Source organism: Rhipicephalus microplus, chromosome X, assembly GCF_043290135.1.
Source record: "Rhipicephalus microplus isolate Deutch F79 chromosome X, USDA_Rmic, whole genome shotgun sequence".
NCBI classification, from domain to species: Eukaryota; Metazoa; Arthropoda; class Arachnida; order Ixodida; family Ixodidae; genus Rhipicephalus; species Rhipicephalus microplus.
The window spans coordinates 154,083,206-154,100,035 of record NC_134710.1 but is presented as its reverse complement, the minus strand read 5'-3'; positions in this window follow the sequence as shown (position 1 = coordinate 154,100,035).

Here is a 16,830-nt window from a genome sequence, read left to right as displayed (position 1 = left end):
TGACACCCATGGGCAATGGGCGGTTGTACCACGCATTATTACTGCAATCGTTCATGTTGCATTGAGAAACGTGTATACAGGACGCGTGCGTTTGTGAAGCACGAAAGCTACTTTCACAGCCTTTCTAAGCAGAGGAAGTTCGTTTCACTGTTTCTACAAGCATAGGCGTGGTCATGTGCTACCAAAGGTTCTAGCCTCGAAAACCACGCAGGTACAATATCCTGAGTTTTCTGCAGTCCCTCTCGTAGGACTGTCACTGCTTGTTTCTGTTATGCTTGTGGTTAAGTATGCGCCTATGAACAGGCGATAAAGGAAAAAAAAGCGCGGCCGTGTGGCAGAACATGCTCTTGCCACGCTAACGACGCGGCTTCGATGCCCACTTGCACCGAAAAAACCCTGGTTCGGGCCCAGTTTGCTCGAGCATTTTTTATCATTTATTTGCATCGTTCTCGATTTTTGGCCACACAAAGGATGAATTCTAGCTCACAACCAACGAAGCCGACACCAACACCGGAATTTATGTGAAACGAGCTTTTTAGCGCTATCGTGTTAAAAACATTTCGTTCCGACGACATGCTTTATTTCCTTTATTTCTCTTCATTTTTCCCTTGCATTTATTTTTACCGATTTTTTTCTCTTTTTTTACAATAATTTCTCTCTCTCTTATGCTTTTCGTTCCATTTCTTTCTCTCTTTCAAGTGCTTCATTTCACCGAGCAGAGTTTTTGTTTAACGATCGCACCTGCTGTACTCAGTAGTGAGGCTTGTCCGATTTCCGTGGCGCATACACACCTGTGGAATTTTTCGCAACACCGCACGAGTTGCAACAGTTTCACTGTTAATATCCGGATTGTTCTTCAAATACTTCAAATACTTCTTCAAAACGGAACGCTCCGTTTCGAAGAAGCATTTGAGAACAATCCCCGATAATTCTAAAAATGATGACAATGTGGTTCTCTCTCCTGGGGTGAAGTCACAGCCGCAGACGCTTGATCTTGGCATTGATCGGATAGCGAGAGTCCGACGCTCACTGCTCCGATGAGCTGAAGCGACTCCGCTCGCCAGTTGCCTTGATGCCTTACACCAGGTGTCAGCAACCTTTTCAGGCGAAGGGACGAGTTCGGCATTAAGCCGGCACGGCGGAGTCGCACGCCAATCAGAAGGTTGAGGGGGGGGGGGCGTTATGACTTTGCGTAGGGGGCCACACAGTACAGCTTCGCGGGCCAAGGGTTGCCGACCCCTACCTCACACGATACCGCAGCTTCACGATACACAATCAGACATGCAGAACGTACACCACGCAGCTCGGGAATCCATGGTATCCAGGACAAGAAACCTCGAAATGTATACACTGTCGCGCCGCGCACGTCAACACCGAGAAGTTGTAACACAGGCAGACAATGCTCGCTGTCTGTCGGAGGTTCCGTAGCATAGGCTGCCGAATCATATCGCTCCCCGGTGCTGCGTATAATTAAAGTGGAGAGCTGAAAACTGGTCCGGCTGCGCCTCGGCAATCTGTAAGAATTGGTGTGTTTAAAGTGTCGTAATAAATTGAACACTTGAAGCAGAAATCGGTCAGCAAACGATCATGAGGGTTTGCTCTACCACATCAACTTAATGTGGGTGTAAAAAATTCTCACAACCGTTACAGGATCTCTTTACGAACCAGAATTACAAACTGAACCACTTGCATTTGTGGTAAACGTTGCGCATATTGACTTATAGTTCTGATTGGAGCAATTATTTGCATTACGCGCCTCCCTTGAAGCACTAACAGTTGAAGGTGGCGGAAGAGATAACCGTTGTTCTTTCCCACTTACGGCAGGCGACGCCACTGATGAGGCTGCGCGAAGCCGATTATTATTATTTCTCTGGTGGTATTACAGTAAACCCAGTGGTGCGCGCGGCCATACCGCAGCACCCTGTAAATCTTTGAAAGGGGCAAAGAAAGCTTCGCATTGGAAAGCGACCATTTTTTACGGCGACGAGCACATATGCTTGTTTGTATTTTGTGTCTCTGGGCTCTGACGCTTCACGTGCAGCGGAAGTCCTCGGACGGCTGCAATGAAAGCTGGGGACGGCGTTTAAAGTGCCGACGTTTGTATATGCTGTGGGAAGAATGAATGTGTCAAGGTGAAACAGCTACCTTGAATCCACAGATGAATCACAGACCTTGATTTACCTACTCTTCTGTGGCCATCATGCTAAAAAATAATTGCAGGTACATTTACACAATCTCACGAAACTTAAATGAGAAATTTAGCTGAAGTTACACCACTACTACCCTTGAAACACGAGCCACCAGCAATAAGTCTAAAGGTGGTATTCACCTCCGAGCAACACTGTGCTCCCACAGCCTACGCTTCGGCTATCCGCACAGCATGCAGGCAACGCAAAGAAGCCACTACTTTCGGCCGCCATGACTAAAACCATGTGCACTTGTGTGTGCCTCTGCGTGATACTAAATTTGAGGCGTTTTTTGCACCCACCATCCGTTATCATGTTTGATTGTGTTGTATTTGTGCACAGCCATCGCACAAAATTGAAGGGTGACGAGCCTGAAAACGCAAAACCAGTTAAACTTTATTCCTTGTCGAACGTTATTCGCGGTCATGTAGCCTGCCGTACACTGCATATTGCTGCGAAGCGTCGTGGCGAGTGATTCAGCCGTCTTCGCCAGGCTGAGTTTAACAAGGCTGCGGGGTGAGTGCTTGAGGGTGGTTTTCCTGCGAATGGAAACTCAGTTGAGTTCGAATTATGGCAGCTTTGAGTAATTAAGATGAGAATGAAACACGAAAATATATAAATCCCAATAACACAGTAAATGCAACCGTTTCAATGGTCTAGAAGAGGCGCTTGCGAAAAGAACAACACGTACAGCGGAATACTTAACGTTGGACTATTCGTATTAATACATCCGCGGAACATTTAGAACTTAAATGAGACTTGTAAGTGTAGCAACTTGGGCTAGTTGGTATGGCATGATGATAGTTATAGCGCGAGAACAAAAGGACGGCACAGAGACCATAAGTGTATTTCGTGTCCTTCTTGTCTCTGTGTCCTCGTTTTGTTCTCGTGCTATAACTATCTTCTTAACGTGAGAGGTCCACGTTTTTGTTTATCTCGCTAAAGTGACCTCACTCAGTACACTTGCGTGAAAGCACAGGTGGCTTGTAATCTTGGTCTAGTGAATAATTTAATGCTCCTGATACTGTTCATTGGATTGATCAAATCTGTGGGTGAGCCAACCACATCGAAATTTCAGTCTCGTAAACATGCACTTTAGCACAATCTAATCTGCCCCACGCAGTAATGATTTCTCGTGCAAGTTCATAAGCGCTGTTAGACCGCTGCTTCAACTAAATTCGTAAAACATCGCACTAGTTTAAAATTCATCGGTAAACTCGACTTCAGCGCTTACAGATAGAATATAGCTCCAGATTATCTTACTTTTGCGCCCACAGCGACGCAGACGCCGTAACTTTTCAGTGAAGGTTAATGGACAAACCCACTAGTCAAGCATCCAACGATTTCTTGGCTTGGAGACGTTTGAGCGTCAAAAAACTTGTCGTATATGCACCAAACAGTCCTTTATGTCTCAGAGTTCCACTTTCGAAAGAAGTCTGGTGTCAAATGCGGCCTCCTCGCTCGTCAGAATGAGTGCGTCTACGCAGACTGCAGAGAACAACTTTGTCCATGTATTGCTGTTTAGCATCGGCGTCCAATTTCTCGGCGTACAGCCATCAGCACCTTTAACACGAACGCTCCGCCACGTGTCCTGCAGCAGTTTGATTGACGCTGACACCACATACGTTTGGGTTCTGTTGCCAAGATGTTGTTGCCAACATGCCGACATACTATCCAAGCCTACCAAGGTATTATCTCGGCAAAAGTGCCCAGCACTTCCCGGCTGGCATCAATCAAACTAGCCCTGGCTACGCATCGAAGTGTTCATGTTAAAGGTGCTGACGGCTGTACACGCTCAAGCGAGCCGAGCACGCATCGCCCATGGCTGCAGCAGCTCAACAAATGGTAAATCTCGTACCATCTAAATTTAAATAAAATAAAACAAGAGCGACGTGCCCGCAGTAACTTGTGTGCACCTGTTGGATCCGCTGGACTCAACTGCCGGTATTCCGCCGGCCGCCGGTATGGTGATCTTCGAAATGGCAGCCACGTGGTTGCCAGCACAGCTGGCACACTTTTCGCTGCCGCGCCCGCCAAGCTGACGTCACGTGAACACAACCTATAGCCGAGGACGTTTGCTGTTGCATCACCAATAATATATATATATATATATATATATATATATATATATATATATATATATATATATATATATATTCTGAGCATTGTTTATGCGTCCCATCTTTTCATCTGTACATACTCATCATCACTAGTCAGGCTTAGGTTGTGGGGCACATACTCGAGACAATAAAGAAGAGTCTTGAGGGTACTGGACGCCATCTTACAAGTGGTGGAGGTGCTTCCAGATTCCTGCGTTCTCTCGCGCTCTCGGACAACCCCACCGTCTTCTAGAACACATCCCTGGAGCTCCGTTCAGGCCGCCGCTTAAACGACCTGGGTTCGGTCATGTAGCAAGCCGACCAGCCCAGCGCAGCAGCTGCGCCACCGCTCCCACCGCCAAGAAACCCTTCTCACCCGGTCACCAGCCCTCAAAAGGATCCTCCGCTGTTCGCAGGGCTTCCGGGTGAGGACGTGGAAGACTGGCTCGAGGAGTATGACCGCATGAGTGCCATCAACAACTGGGATGAGCCTGCGAAACCCACCCACGTTGCATTCTACTTGAGCGGCGTCGCAAAAACGTGGTAAACCACGCTACATATTTTTTGACATGGCCCGCCTTTACGCGCCAGCTCTGCCAGATTTTCGCCAACCCGTCGGTGCGCTCGGATATCGCCAAGAAAAAGCTTGGTGCACGTGTTCAACGCCCCGGCGAGTCTTACACTTCTTACATTGAAGATGTTCTCACCCTTTGCCGCCGCATCGACAACCATATGGCGGAAAACGACCGTGTACGCCACCTGCTAAAAGGCATTGCGACTGTCGCTTTTAATGCGCTTGTGGAGCAGAATCCTCAGACCGTAGCCGATGTTGTAGCTACCTGTCAGCGCCTCGAGGAGCTTCAAACCACTCGGGTGCACCCTGGTATGCCTGATCTCAGCTCGAGTCATGACACAACAGAGCTGCGTCCATTAATCCGCTCTATCATCCGCGAGGAACTTCATGCCTCGCCCCCTTGATATCCGAACGACGCCACCTGCTACTAGTTTACGCGACGTCGTGAGGGAGGAACTGACATTGATCACAGGTACACCAGTTCCGAGTTCACATCCCGTGCCCATTCCAAGTTATGCTCACGTTGCTGCAACGACACTTGCGCCCCAGCAAAGCCTGGCCTCGATGACAATCTCACCAGTTCCGAGCTCATATCCTGTGGCCATGCCAACTTATGCTCAAGTTGCTGCTAGGACACCTGCACCCCAGCAAAGCCCAATGCAGCTACAAGCGGCCGAATTGCATGGTTCGCTCAACTCACTCGCACCGCGACCATCTTCCCAGCCTTACAATGACAGGCGCACTTCGCGGCTGGCTTGCTTCTATTGCGGCATCCGTGGTCACATTTCAAGGTTTTGCCGACGCCGTCAGTGAGACGAAAGACGAAGCTACGATAACTTTGAATGGGATCACTTCTACCCCACTAGACCACCCTATCGCCGACTGTATCAAAACAGCACACGTCGGTCGCCGTCTCCGCAAAACTTTGGCTCAGTTGGCAGTTTCCGTTTCTCACGTCGTCGCTCACCTTCACCGATGCGGCGTTTCTCTTCTCCTCTCCGACCTTCTACTTCGATTCCTGACCGCCAACTGGAAAACTAAACAGTGCAGCTTCGGGAGGGAAAGCTGCATCTTTCTAACTGCGTCAAACTCCTCCGGACCGCCCATCGAATGTTTTATTAGTGTACGTTGAAGGTATACAGACAGAGGCACTGGTACACACAGTCACATCACTTTTTGTAATTCGTGCAGACTTTTGTGCCCGCTTGAAAAAAGTTAGGACGCCATACGATGGCCCTCCCCTTCGTTGCGCAGATGGAGTCCCTATTCAGCCTTCAAGTGTTTGCACAGTCCGCGTTTTTATAGATGGCATCCTTCACCACATTCAGTTTCTTGTACTTCCTTGGTGCACTCACGCAGTAATTTTAGGATGGGACTTTCTTTCTTCGACATCAGTTTTCATATCGTGTCGTCAGCGAGCAATTGAAATGTCAGCTACTGAGAGTTCATTTGATGTCGATCCATACAGCTTCCGTTTCGTTGCTGCCGCTGATTGTTTCATTTCGCCAGGAGATGAACAAATTCTCACGATCACTTCGGATACTATAGTTAACGGTGACGTGTTCATAGCCCCATCAATTTGCTCCAAACCTGCGGGGCTTCAGTAAAGCATTGGTCACCGCCTTGAACCCAACTTCATCGCCAGTGATGCTGCCCCAAGGCACTGCTGTGAGCTGCTTCGCTGACAGCGAGCCTTTCTCGCTGGTTCTCTTTCACGCAGAATCAACGCCTTTGTCTGCTACAACTGATATCAAGGCTACCACTTGCTTTAAATGACACCATAAGTCCTCACCTCACTGCCGAGCAAAAGAGAGACCTCTTAGACCTTCTCCAAAAGCACAGCCTTTTGTTTGACGTACATTCCAAAGTTCTGGGCCGCACCTCCGTTGCAGAGCACAGCATCGAAACCTAAGGCAGCTCCATTGTACGCCGCCGCCCATACCATCTGTCTTCGGCGGAAGGGAAAATCATTGAGGAAAACGTCACCGACATGCTCAAACGGGATATTATTCGACCTTCATCCAGCTCTTGGTCATCTCCTGTGGTGTTGGTCCGGAAAAAAGATGGTTCTGTCCGCTTTTGTGTTGATTACAAAGCGCTCAATAAGATCACGAAAAAAGACGTATATCCATTGCCACGCATAGATGATGTCCTGGACTCCCTACAAGGCGCAGAATATTTCTCCAGCCTCGACCTCCGATCCGGGTATTGTCAAATACCTATGCGCGAAGTAGACAAGGAGAAAACAGCGTTTGCGACGCCTGACGGGCGTTACGAATTTAACGTCATGCCTTTTGGCTTATGCAACGCTCCAGCAACATTCGAGCGCATGATAGATACCGTCTTACGTGGTCTCAAATGGAAAACCTGTTTATGTTACTTACGCGACATCGTAATTTATTCTTCTACTTTTCCTGAGCACCTTAAGCGTTTGGACGAAGTTCTAACGTGCATTTCGAACGCTGGTCTAGAGCTCCATATAAAGAAGTGCCACTTCGCCAGCACAAGCATCAAAGTATTGGGTCACCTTGTCAGCAAAGATGGCGTTCGACCCGACCCCGACAAGGTTGCTGCCGTAATTATTTTTCCACGTCCGGGCAATCAAAAACCATTGCGAAGTTTCGTGGGCCTGGCGTCTTACTTCCGCCGCTTCATCCGTCACTTTGCTGCCATCGCGAAGCCGTTACACAAGCTTCTGACGCCAGGAACGGCTTTCACGTGGACTGACGAGTGCGAGTGTGCTTTCCAAGCCCTTAAGCGTGCTCTGACATCAGACTCCGTCCTCCGTCACTTCGATGAGAGTGCACCCACTTTCCTGCACACAGATGCCAGTGGCCACGGTATCGGTGCTGTCCTCCTCCAGCGCGATGAAACATCACGTAAGCGAGTAGTTGCGTATGCCAGCCGCGCACTAACACCTGCGAAGCAGAACTACTCGGTAACAGAGCAGGAATGTCTCGCTGTCGTTTGGGCCATCCAGAAATTTCGACCTTATCTGTATGGGCGCCACTTCACTGTGATCACCGACCACCATGCCCTATGCTGGTTGTCTTCGCTGAAGAATTTGTCTGGGCGCCTCGGTCACTGGATACTGCGTTTGCAAGAGTACACTTTTGACGTTGTGTACAGGTCTGGCAAACAGCATCAGGATGCTGACGCTCTCTCTCGCTGCCCTCTGCCACTTTCATCTCCAACCACGAATCCTCAATGCCCCTCAGGTGATCAAGCGGCTTCCTCTTCACCCACGTTATCACCCCTGGCAGTTGCTGGGTCGCTATCTTTAAACAGCGGCGCCCAGTTTGCCGCGTGCCAACGTGACGACCCCTACTATAACCGCATCATCGGATACTTGAATGGCTCGTCTTCTCCACCTAATGCCAGACTACGTCGTCAGCTACGACAGTTCAAGCTAGAGAACAACGTCCTGCAGCGCTATACTTACAATGTGGATGGGCATCGGTGGGTGCCAGTACTTCCCCGTTCGCTGCGAAAACAAGTTCTCGAAGCATTACATGACGACCCATCAGCTGGACACTCAGGATTCCAAAAGACCTACAACCGCGTTAGGAGCCGTTTCATCTGGCCTGGTCTTTCTACCTTTGTGGCTAATTATGTCGCTTCTTGCACACTTTGTCAACGCCGGAAACGACCAACTTCAGCTCCTGCTGGCCTATTACAACCCATTCCATGCCCCGATACACACCGCTGGATCGTCACAGCTGTCGACCACCTCACACGATACGGGGAGACTGCTCCTCTACGCACTATCTCTGCATCAGACGTTGCCGCCTTCTTTTTAGAAGCCATTGTGTTGCGCCATGGTGCACCTCGCGCGTTGTTGAGTGACCGAGGCAAGGCCTTCCTGTCCACAATTCTCGATGAAGTCATAAAAACTTGTGGCACAGTTCATAAGACCACATCCGCTTACCACCCGCAGACAAATGGCCTGACAGAGCGATTCCACCGGACTCTAATCAACATGATATCCATGTACATCGGACCGAACCACAATAACTGGGACAAAATCTTGCCGTTCGTAACATTTGCACAGAACACCGCTGTTCAACGAACCACGGGGTATTCACCTTTCTTCCTCGTCTACGGTCGTGCGCCGACAATCACCATTGACGCCTCTTTCGTCAATGTGACGACAAAAACGTCCACAACTACGCCAGAACATTTCGTTTCCAGGCTCGCTGAGGCACGGCAACGTGCTCAACTCAACACGGAGGCCAGTCAACAAGACCGCAAATAACGCTATGACAGCTTCCGTGAGACGTCACTTTCCGTCCTGGAGATGAAGTATTACTTTGGACGCCTGTTCGCACTCCAGGATTGTGTGAAAAGTTTCAGTCACGCTTTCTCAGACCTTACGTTATTTCTGAACGGACATCTCCTGTCAATTACCTTGTCACTCCCGTCGAGGGTTCCTCGGACCGTCGTTACCGTGCCTCCGAGATAGTCCACGTTTCACGTCTTAAACCCTTTGTTCGCCGTACATTTCCCGCCTAAGTCTCGGCCGGGCCGGCCGCTCAGGTGCGCGGGGAAAATTAGTGTGAGCATTGTTTATGCGTCCCATCTTTTCATCTGTACATACTCATCATCACTAGTCAAGCTTAGGTTATGGGGCACATACTCGAGACGATAAAGAAGAGTCTTGAGGGTACTGAACGCCATCTTACAATATATATATATTGTAATGAATTAATGAATCTGAATAACGGACGCTCTGCTGTCAATGAAGAAGACGATGATGATCGGTGGCTGCAGTAGTAGCTCGCGCATGCCGCTCGCCATTAGCCAGACCTGCCTGATAAGGCACATTTTGCCAAGCTGTGTCTGAAACATTTTTGACGTACAACACCTCTATTTTAAGTGGTGGAGGAGCCGGGGTTCCCATCAACCTGGAACTTCGCAATCGGACGCTACCCTCACCGTTAACTATGACTGCTCCTGGCCCTTCTCAAGCTGCCTTACCAACAACAGTCTACTGTACTGGCGTACCTCGGCAATGCAACCCGCCAATTTTTCGCAGCAACGACGAACAAGACGTCGAGGAGTGGCTCTTCGAGTACGAAATTGTAAGCGCTTCCAACAAGTGGAACGCCTGCGAACAGCTCACAAACGTGCGCTTTTACCTCGCTGATGTGGCCAGCCTCTGGTTCAAGAACCACGAAGGCGAAATCACCAACTGGTCCGCCTTCAAGACCACCATCGCCGCGGTCTTCGGTCGTCCCGCCGTGCGCCGGCTTCGCGCGGAACAGCGTCTCCGTAGTCGAGTCTAGCGCAGAGACGAGACCTTTACAAGTTACATTGAAGATGTCTTGTCTCTTTGCAAGCGCGTCGACGAATCTCTAACCGAACGCGACAAAATCAAGCACATCATCAAAGGAGTTGACGACGATACCTTCCAGATACTCGTCGCTAGAAATCCACAGACCGTCACCGATGTTGTCCAGCTCTGTCAGGAGTACGACGAGTTGCGTAAGCAGCGTGTCTCGACGCGCAGGGCCACTGAAGATACGGCTGAAGTTTCCGCCCTCGTGCACGACGTCGCTGCTGATCACACCGTCTTACTGCCCCACATCAAACAATTCATTCGTGAAGAAGTTGCGCGTCAGCTTTCTCTTGTGGCCGAAGCATCCGCGCCAGTGACCTCGTTAGACCCACGTTTACGCCGGGTCATTGAGACACAGGTCACGCAGGCACTGCCTCCATTGCCATCCGTCCCTACGCCACTGACCTACGCTGCCGTCGTTGCTAGACCCCCAGCCCCACCTGTCTCTGGCGCATACCGGGGCACCGGGTCCTCCTACCCTACGACGCTGCCTACATACACGGCACCCCATCCCGTTTCGCCCCCTGCACCTTCTGTCGTTAACCCATGGCGCCCCTTGCATAATCGACCCATCGGTTTCGCATGCGGTTTCGTGGGACATATAGCACGCTACTGTCGCCGTCGCAACTTCCAGCCTCCCGACCGTGGGAATTCTGCAAATTACCAAGCTGCCCAGGATCCCCAGTGACCATCTTCTTCTATCACCGACTCATTGTCCCCACGACGCCCTGTCGATACTCGCCGGTCATTACCACCCCGTCGCCGATCTGTCTTCCTGATGCTTCGGCGCACGAGCCCAGCTCGAGACGAAAACTGACAGCCGCAGTTCCGGAGGCAAGAACTGCGTCGTCGTCGAACTTTCTAAGACCTCCTCTTTGTCCGACCAACGAAATTGATGTGATAGTAGAAGGTGTTGCTGTACGTGCACTTATCGACACAGGCGCCGTCGTTTCTGTAATTAGTGAAAAACTGTGTCGCGATTTGAGAAAAGTTACAACGCCGCTTACGAATCTTGCTCTGCGTACAGCCACCTCCCATTTCATCGCGCCGACAGCTCAGTGCACAGCACGCGTTTTTATTCAAGACGTTTGGTACGCCGTCAACTTTGTTGTTCTCCCACGTTCATCTTACGACGTCATACTAGGATGGGATTTCCTTTCTACATATCAGGCCCTCATCGACTGCGCTCGTGCTGAACTCCCGTTGACGAATCCGTGCCTTGATATCGACCACCACGGTCCCTCGAAAGTGTTTGCCGCAGCTGACGTCCACATCGCGCCGTTGTCCGCCGTCCTAGTGCCTGTGTTTTCCCCTGCTGCCACTAACTCGACGATCCTGTTCCAACCTTCCTTTCCTCTGTTCCTTTGTTGTAACTTTGTTGTACTTTTATTTTACCTTTGAACTTGCTGTACCTTTCCTGCTTGGACCTTAAATGGTTCGCAGTATATGATAAATAAAAAATAATAAAATAAACAACCAACTATAGCTAGTGTGCAACACCGAACCATCGTCCTCCCGTTTGCCGTCATCAACTTTTCCAATGGTTCGGCGGAGCTTTATGCGTGCAACGATTCTGCTTGCCCATACATCTTGCTACGCGGCGAGTGTCTGGGAAGCCTCGAGACCTTAAATTGTATTTTCGAAGACCCGATCTATCCAGGCAAGCCATTTTTACCGACTTGTGTCATTACACCCGCAACTGACGCTAATGAACCTATGGATGTATTCCGCAGGTCCATTGATTGCAACCTCACGCCTGGGCAGCAGGAACAGCTGATCAAGCTCCTACAGCGTTTTCGGGCCTCGTTTGACCACAATCAGCCTTCCTTAGGTCGAGCATCATCTGTTGTTCACCGTATAGATACCGGTCAAGAGACGCCATTACGGCAGCGTCCATATCGTGTGTCAACTACCGAACGCCGTGCCATCAATGAACAGGTTGACGACACGCTGACACGTGGCATAATCGAACCGTCAAGCAGTCCCTGGACCTCTCCAGTTGTGTTGGTGAAGAAGAAGGACGGATCCATCAGGTTTTGCGTGGACTACCGACGTCTCAGCCGAATCACGCGCAAGGATGTCTCTCCGCTGCCACACATTGACGATGCTTTGGACTGCGTACAGGGAGCCAAATTTTTCTCTTCTTTATATCTGCGCTCTGGATACTGGCAGGTACCCATGGCAGAGGCCGATCGCGAGAAAACAGCTTTCATCACGCCCGACGGGCTTTACGAATTCACAGTCATGCCCTTCGGCCTCTGCAACGTGCCAGCTACTTTCGAGCGAATGATGGACTCTATCCCTCGAGGCCTCAAATGGAACGTTTGCCTTTGTTATTTAGATGACATTGTCGTCTTTTCAACTGATTTCGCAACCAATTTAACCCGCCTCGAGAAAGTTCTCGCGTGTATTTCTGCCGCAGGGCTGCAACTGAATCTGAAGAAGTGCCATTTCGGCGCTCGAAAGCTTACGATCCTTGGCCACGTGGTTTCAAAAGACGGCATTCTTCCTGACCCTGCCAAACTTACAGCCGTTTCAGCGTTTCCCAAACCGACCACCATGAAAGAGCTCCGAAGCTTCATAGGCCTTTGCTCTTACTTCCGGCGCTTCGTCCGCGATTTCGCGACGATCATCGCTCCTTTGACCAAGCTCCTCGCTGGCTCTAGAGACCTTTCAGCCTGGTCTGCCACCTGTGACGATTCTTTCAATGAACTGCGCCGCCTCCTCACGTCGCCGCCTATTCTGCGACACTACGACCCATCGGCATCCACAAAGATCCACACCGACGCTAGTGGTGTCGGGCTAGGCGCTATTCTTGCACAGAAGAAAGACGGCTTCAAAGAGTACGTGGTGAATGATCGCGTGAATGATGCGTTATTGGGTATGGTTTGGGAATGCTTAAGTGTTATTAAATGCAAAGCATTTTTTAGCGAACTTCGGTGACTTTGAGCGCATCTATCTATCTATCTAATTGCTTACGACTTTTCTGGTATGACATAACATGACTGTATGACGAGCCTAAGTCATAACATGAAAGTCATAAAATGTATGTCATGATTTACATTTCATGGTCTTGCTGCTCTTGCGGTGGTTTCGTCCACATGACATATTGCAAACGTGGTATGGTATGACATAACTGCATGGCGAACACAATTGACAGACCCTAACGTTAAAATCATGACACGTATGTCAAGTAAGGCATGATTGACTTGATTGATATGTGGAGTTTACCGTCCAAAATCCACCATATGATTACGAGAGACGCTGTAGTGGAGGTCTCCGGAAATTTCGGCCATCTGGGGTTCTTCTTCATCCTCAGCAGCAGCAGCAGCAGCCTGACTACGTCCACTGCAGGACAAAGGCCTCTCCCATATTCCGCCAGTTAACCCGGTCCTGTGCTTGCTGCTGCCAATTTATACCCGAAAACTTCTTAATCTCATCTGCCCACGTAACCTTCTGTCTCCCCCTACCCCGCTTGCCTTCTCTGGGAACCACTTAGTTACCCTTAACGACCAGCGGTTATCCTGTCTACGCGCTACATGCCCGGCCCATGTCCATTTCCTTTTCTTTATTTCAACTATGATATCTTTAACCCCCGTTTGTCCCCTAATCCACTCTGCTATCTTCTTGTCTCTTAAGGTTACACCTACCATTTTTCTTTCCATTGCTCGCTGCGTCATCCTGAATTTAAGCTGGACTCTCTTTGTAAGTCTCCAGGTTTCTGCTCCGTAGCTAAGTACCGGCAAGATACAGCTGTTATATACCTTCCTTTTGAGGGATAGTGGCAATCTACCTGTCATAATTTGAGAGTGCTTGCCGAATGTGCTCCACCCCATTCTTATTCTTCTAGTTACTTCTAGTTAATCTTCTAGTTAATCTCGTGGTTCGGCTCCGCGGTTATTACCTGCCCTAAGTAGACATAGTCTTTTACAACTTGAAGGGCACTATTACCTATCTCGAAGCGCTGCTCCTTTCCGAGGTTGTTGTACATTACTATCGTTTTCTGCAGATTAATCTTAAGACCCACCTTTCTACTCTCCTTGTCTAACTCCGTAATCATGAGTTGCGATTCGTCCCCTGAGTTACTCAGCAATGCAATGTCATCGGCGAAGCGAGGGTTACTAAGGTATTCTCCATTAACTCTTATCCCTAACTGTTCCCATACTAGGCTTCTGGAAACCTTCTGTAAGCACGCGGTAAATAGCATTGGGGAGATTGGGTCCCCCTGCCTTACACCCTTCTTGATTGGTATTCTGTTGCTTTCTTTATGAAGCACTATGGTAGCAGTTGATCCCCTGTAGATTTCTTCCAGGATGTTTACACATACTTCACCGACGCCCTGATTCCGCAGTGTCTGCATGACGGCTGATATTTCTACTGAATCAAACGCCTTCTCGTAATCTATGAAGGCTATGTATAGTGGTTGGTTATATTCTGAGCATTTCTCTATTACCTGATTGATAGTATGAATGGGGTCGATTGTTGAGTAGCCTGTTCGAAATCCTGCTTGTTCCTTTGGTTGATTGAATTCTAATGTTTTCTTTACGCTGATAGCAATTACCTTTGTAAATAGCTTGTATACTACAGAGAGCATGCTAATCGGCCTGTAATTCTTCAAGTTATTGTCATCTCCTTTCTTATGTATTAAGATGATGTTAGCATTCTTCCAAGACTCTGGTACTCTTCCCGTCAGGAGACACCTCGTAAACAGGGTGGCTGGTTTTTCTAACACAATCTGTCCTCCATCTTTCAGCAGATCTGATGTTACCTGATCCTCACCAGCAGCTTTGCCTCTTTGTATGCTCCCCAAAGCTTTTCTGACTTCTATCATTACTGGTGGGGTGTCATTTGGGTTACTGCTAGTTCTTATAGTATTAAAGACGTGGTTGTCCCGGCTACTGTACACATCTCTGTAAAATAAAACTCCTCCGCTATTTTAACTATCCTATTCATATTGGTAGTTATTTTGCCTCCTTTGCCCCTTAGTGCATACATCCGATTTTTGCCTATCCCAAGTTTCCTCTTCACTGCTTTGACGCTTCCTCCGTTTTTTTAGAGCGTGTTCAATTCTATCCGAGTTATACCTTCTTACATCGGATACCTTACGCTATTAATCAACTTCGAAAGCTCTGCCAGTTCTATTTTGTCTGTTGTACTTGAGACCTTCATGATTTGAGGCTTCCTAATGAGATTCTTCGTTTCCTGGGAAATCTTGCCAGTGTCCTGTCCAACTACCCTGCCTCCAACTTCCACTGCACACTCTGTAATGATACTCGTCAGATTATCATTCATTGTATCTATGCTAAGGTTGGTTTCCTCACTAAGAGCCGAGTACCTGTTCTGAAGCGAGACTCTGAATTCCTGTACTTTCCCTCTCAGTGCTAGCTCATTGATTGGCTTCTTGCGTATCAGTTTTTGTCGTTCCTTTCTCAAGTCTAGGCAAATTCGAGACCGTAACATTCTATGGTCACTGCATCGTACCTTGCCAGCCACTTCCACATCCTGCACGATGCCTGGGTGTGCACTCATTATAAAGTCTATTTGGTTCTTATTTTTGCCATTAGGGCTCCTCCATGTCCATTTGCGGTTTCCTCGTTTTCGGTAGAAGGTAGTCAAAATTCGTAAATTATTGCGTTCCGCGAATTCTACTAGTAGCTCTCCTCTGGCGTTTCTAGTACCGCTGTCATAATCTCCTACTGCCTGGTCTCCAGCCCGCTTCTTCCCTACCTTTGCATTAAAGTCTCCCATCAGTATTGTATATACTGTGTTTTTACTTTACTCATTCCCGATTCCACGTCTTCATAGAAGCTTTCAACTGAAGCGTCATCATGGCTGGATGTTGGCGCGTAAGCCTGTACCACCTTCATCTTGTATCTCTTATTCAGTTTAATTACGATATCTACCACCCTTTCATTAATTCTATAGTATTCCTCTATGTTTCCAGCTATGTTTCTGTGAATTAGGAACCCCACTCCCAGTTCTCTTCTGCCAGCCAAGCCCCGATAGCAAAGGACGTGCCCATTCTGTAGCACCGTATAGGCCTCATCTGTCCTCCTAACCTCACTGAGCCCTATTATATCCCATTTAACACCTTCTAGCTCCTCGAATAGTACAGCTGGACTTCGCTCACTAGATAAGGTTCTGGCATTAAACGTTGCCAAGTTCAGGTTCTTCAACGTGTGCCCAAATCTAAGCACACGGGCACACTGCATTTTCTCCTCAATTAAAAATGCAACCGCAGCAGCCAGGATTCGATCCCGCGACGTGCGGGTCAGCAGCGGAGTACCTTAGCCGCTATACCACCGTGGCGGGGCTGTCATGTAAGTCATGACTACACGCCACGCTCATGGTGTGCTCGTGGTCGTTTCGGTAGCTTTACAAACACCAAATTCGGTATTACGTGACGCAAACGGACAACGAAGGTAAACGACACGTTCAAACATGATAATTATGACATGCATGTCACTTAAAACGTGACTACATGTTACAATGAGTGTGCTCGCAGTCATTTCGCTAGCTCCATATAAACCAAATTCGGTATCACGTGACGTAAATAGACGACGAAGGTGTATGACACGTCCAAACTTGATAATCATGACATGGGTGTCATGCAAAACTTGACTACAGTCAGTC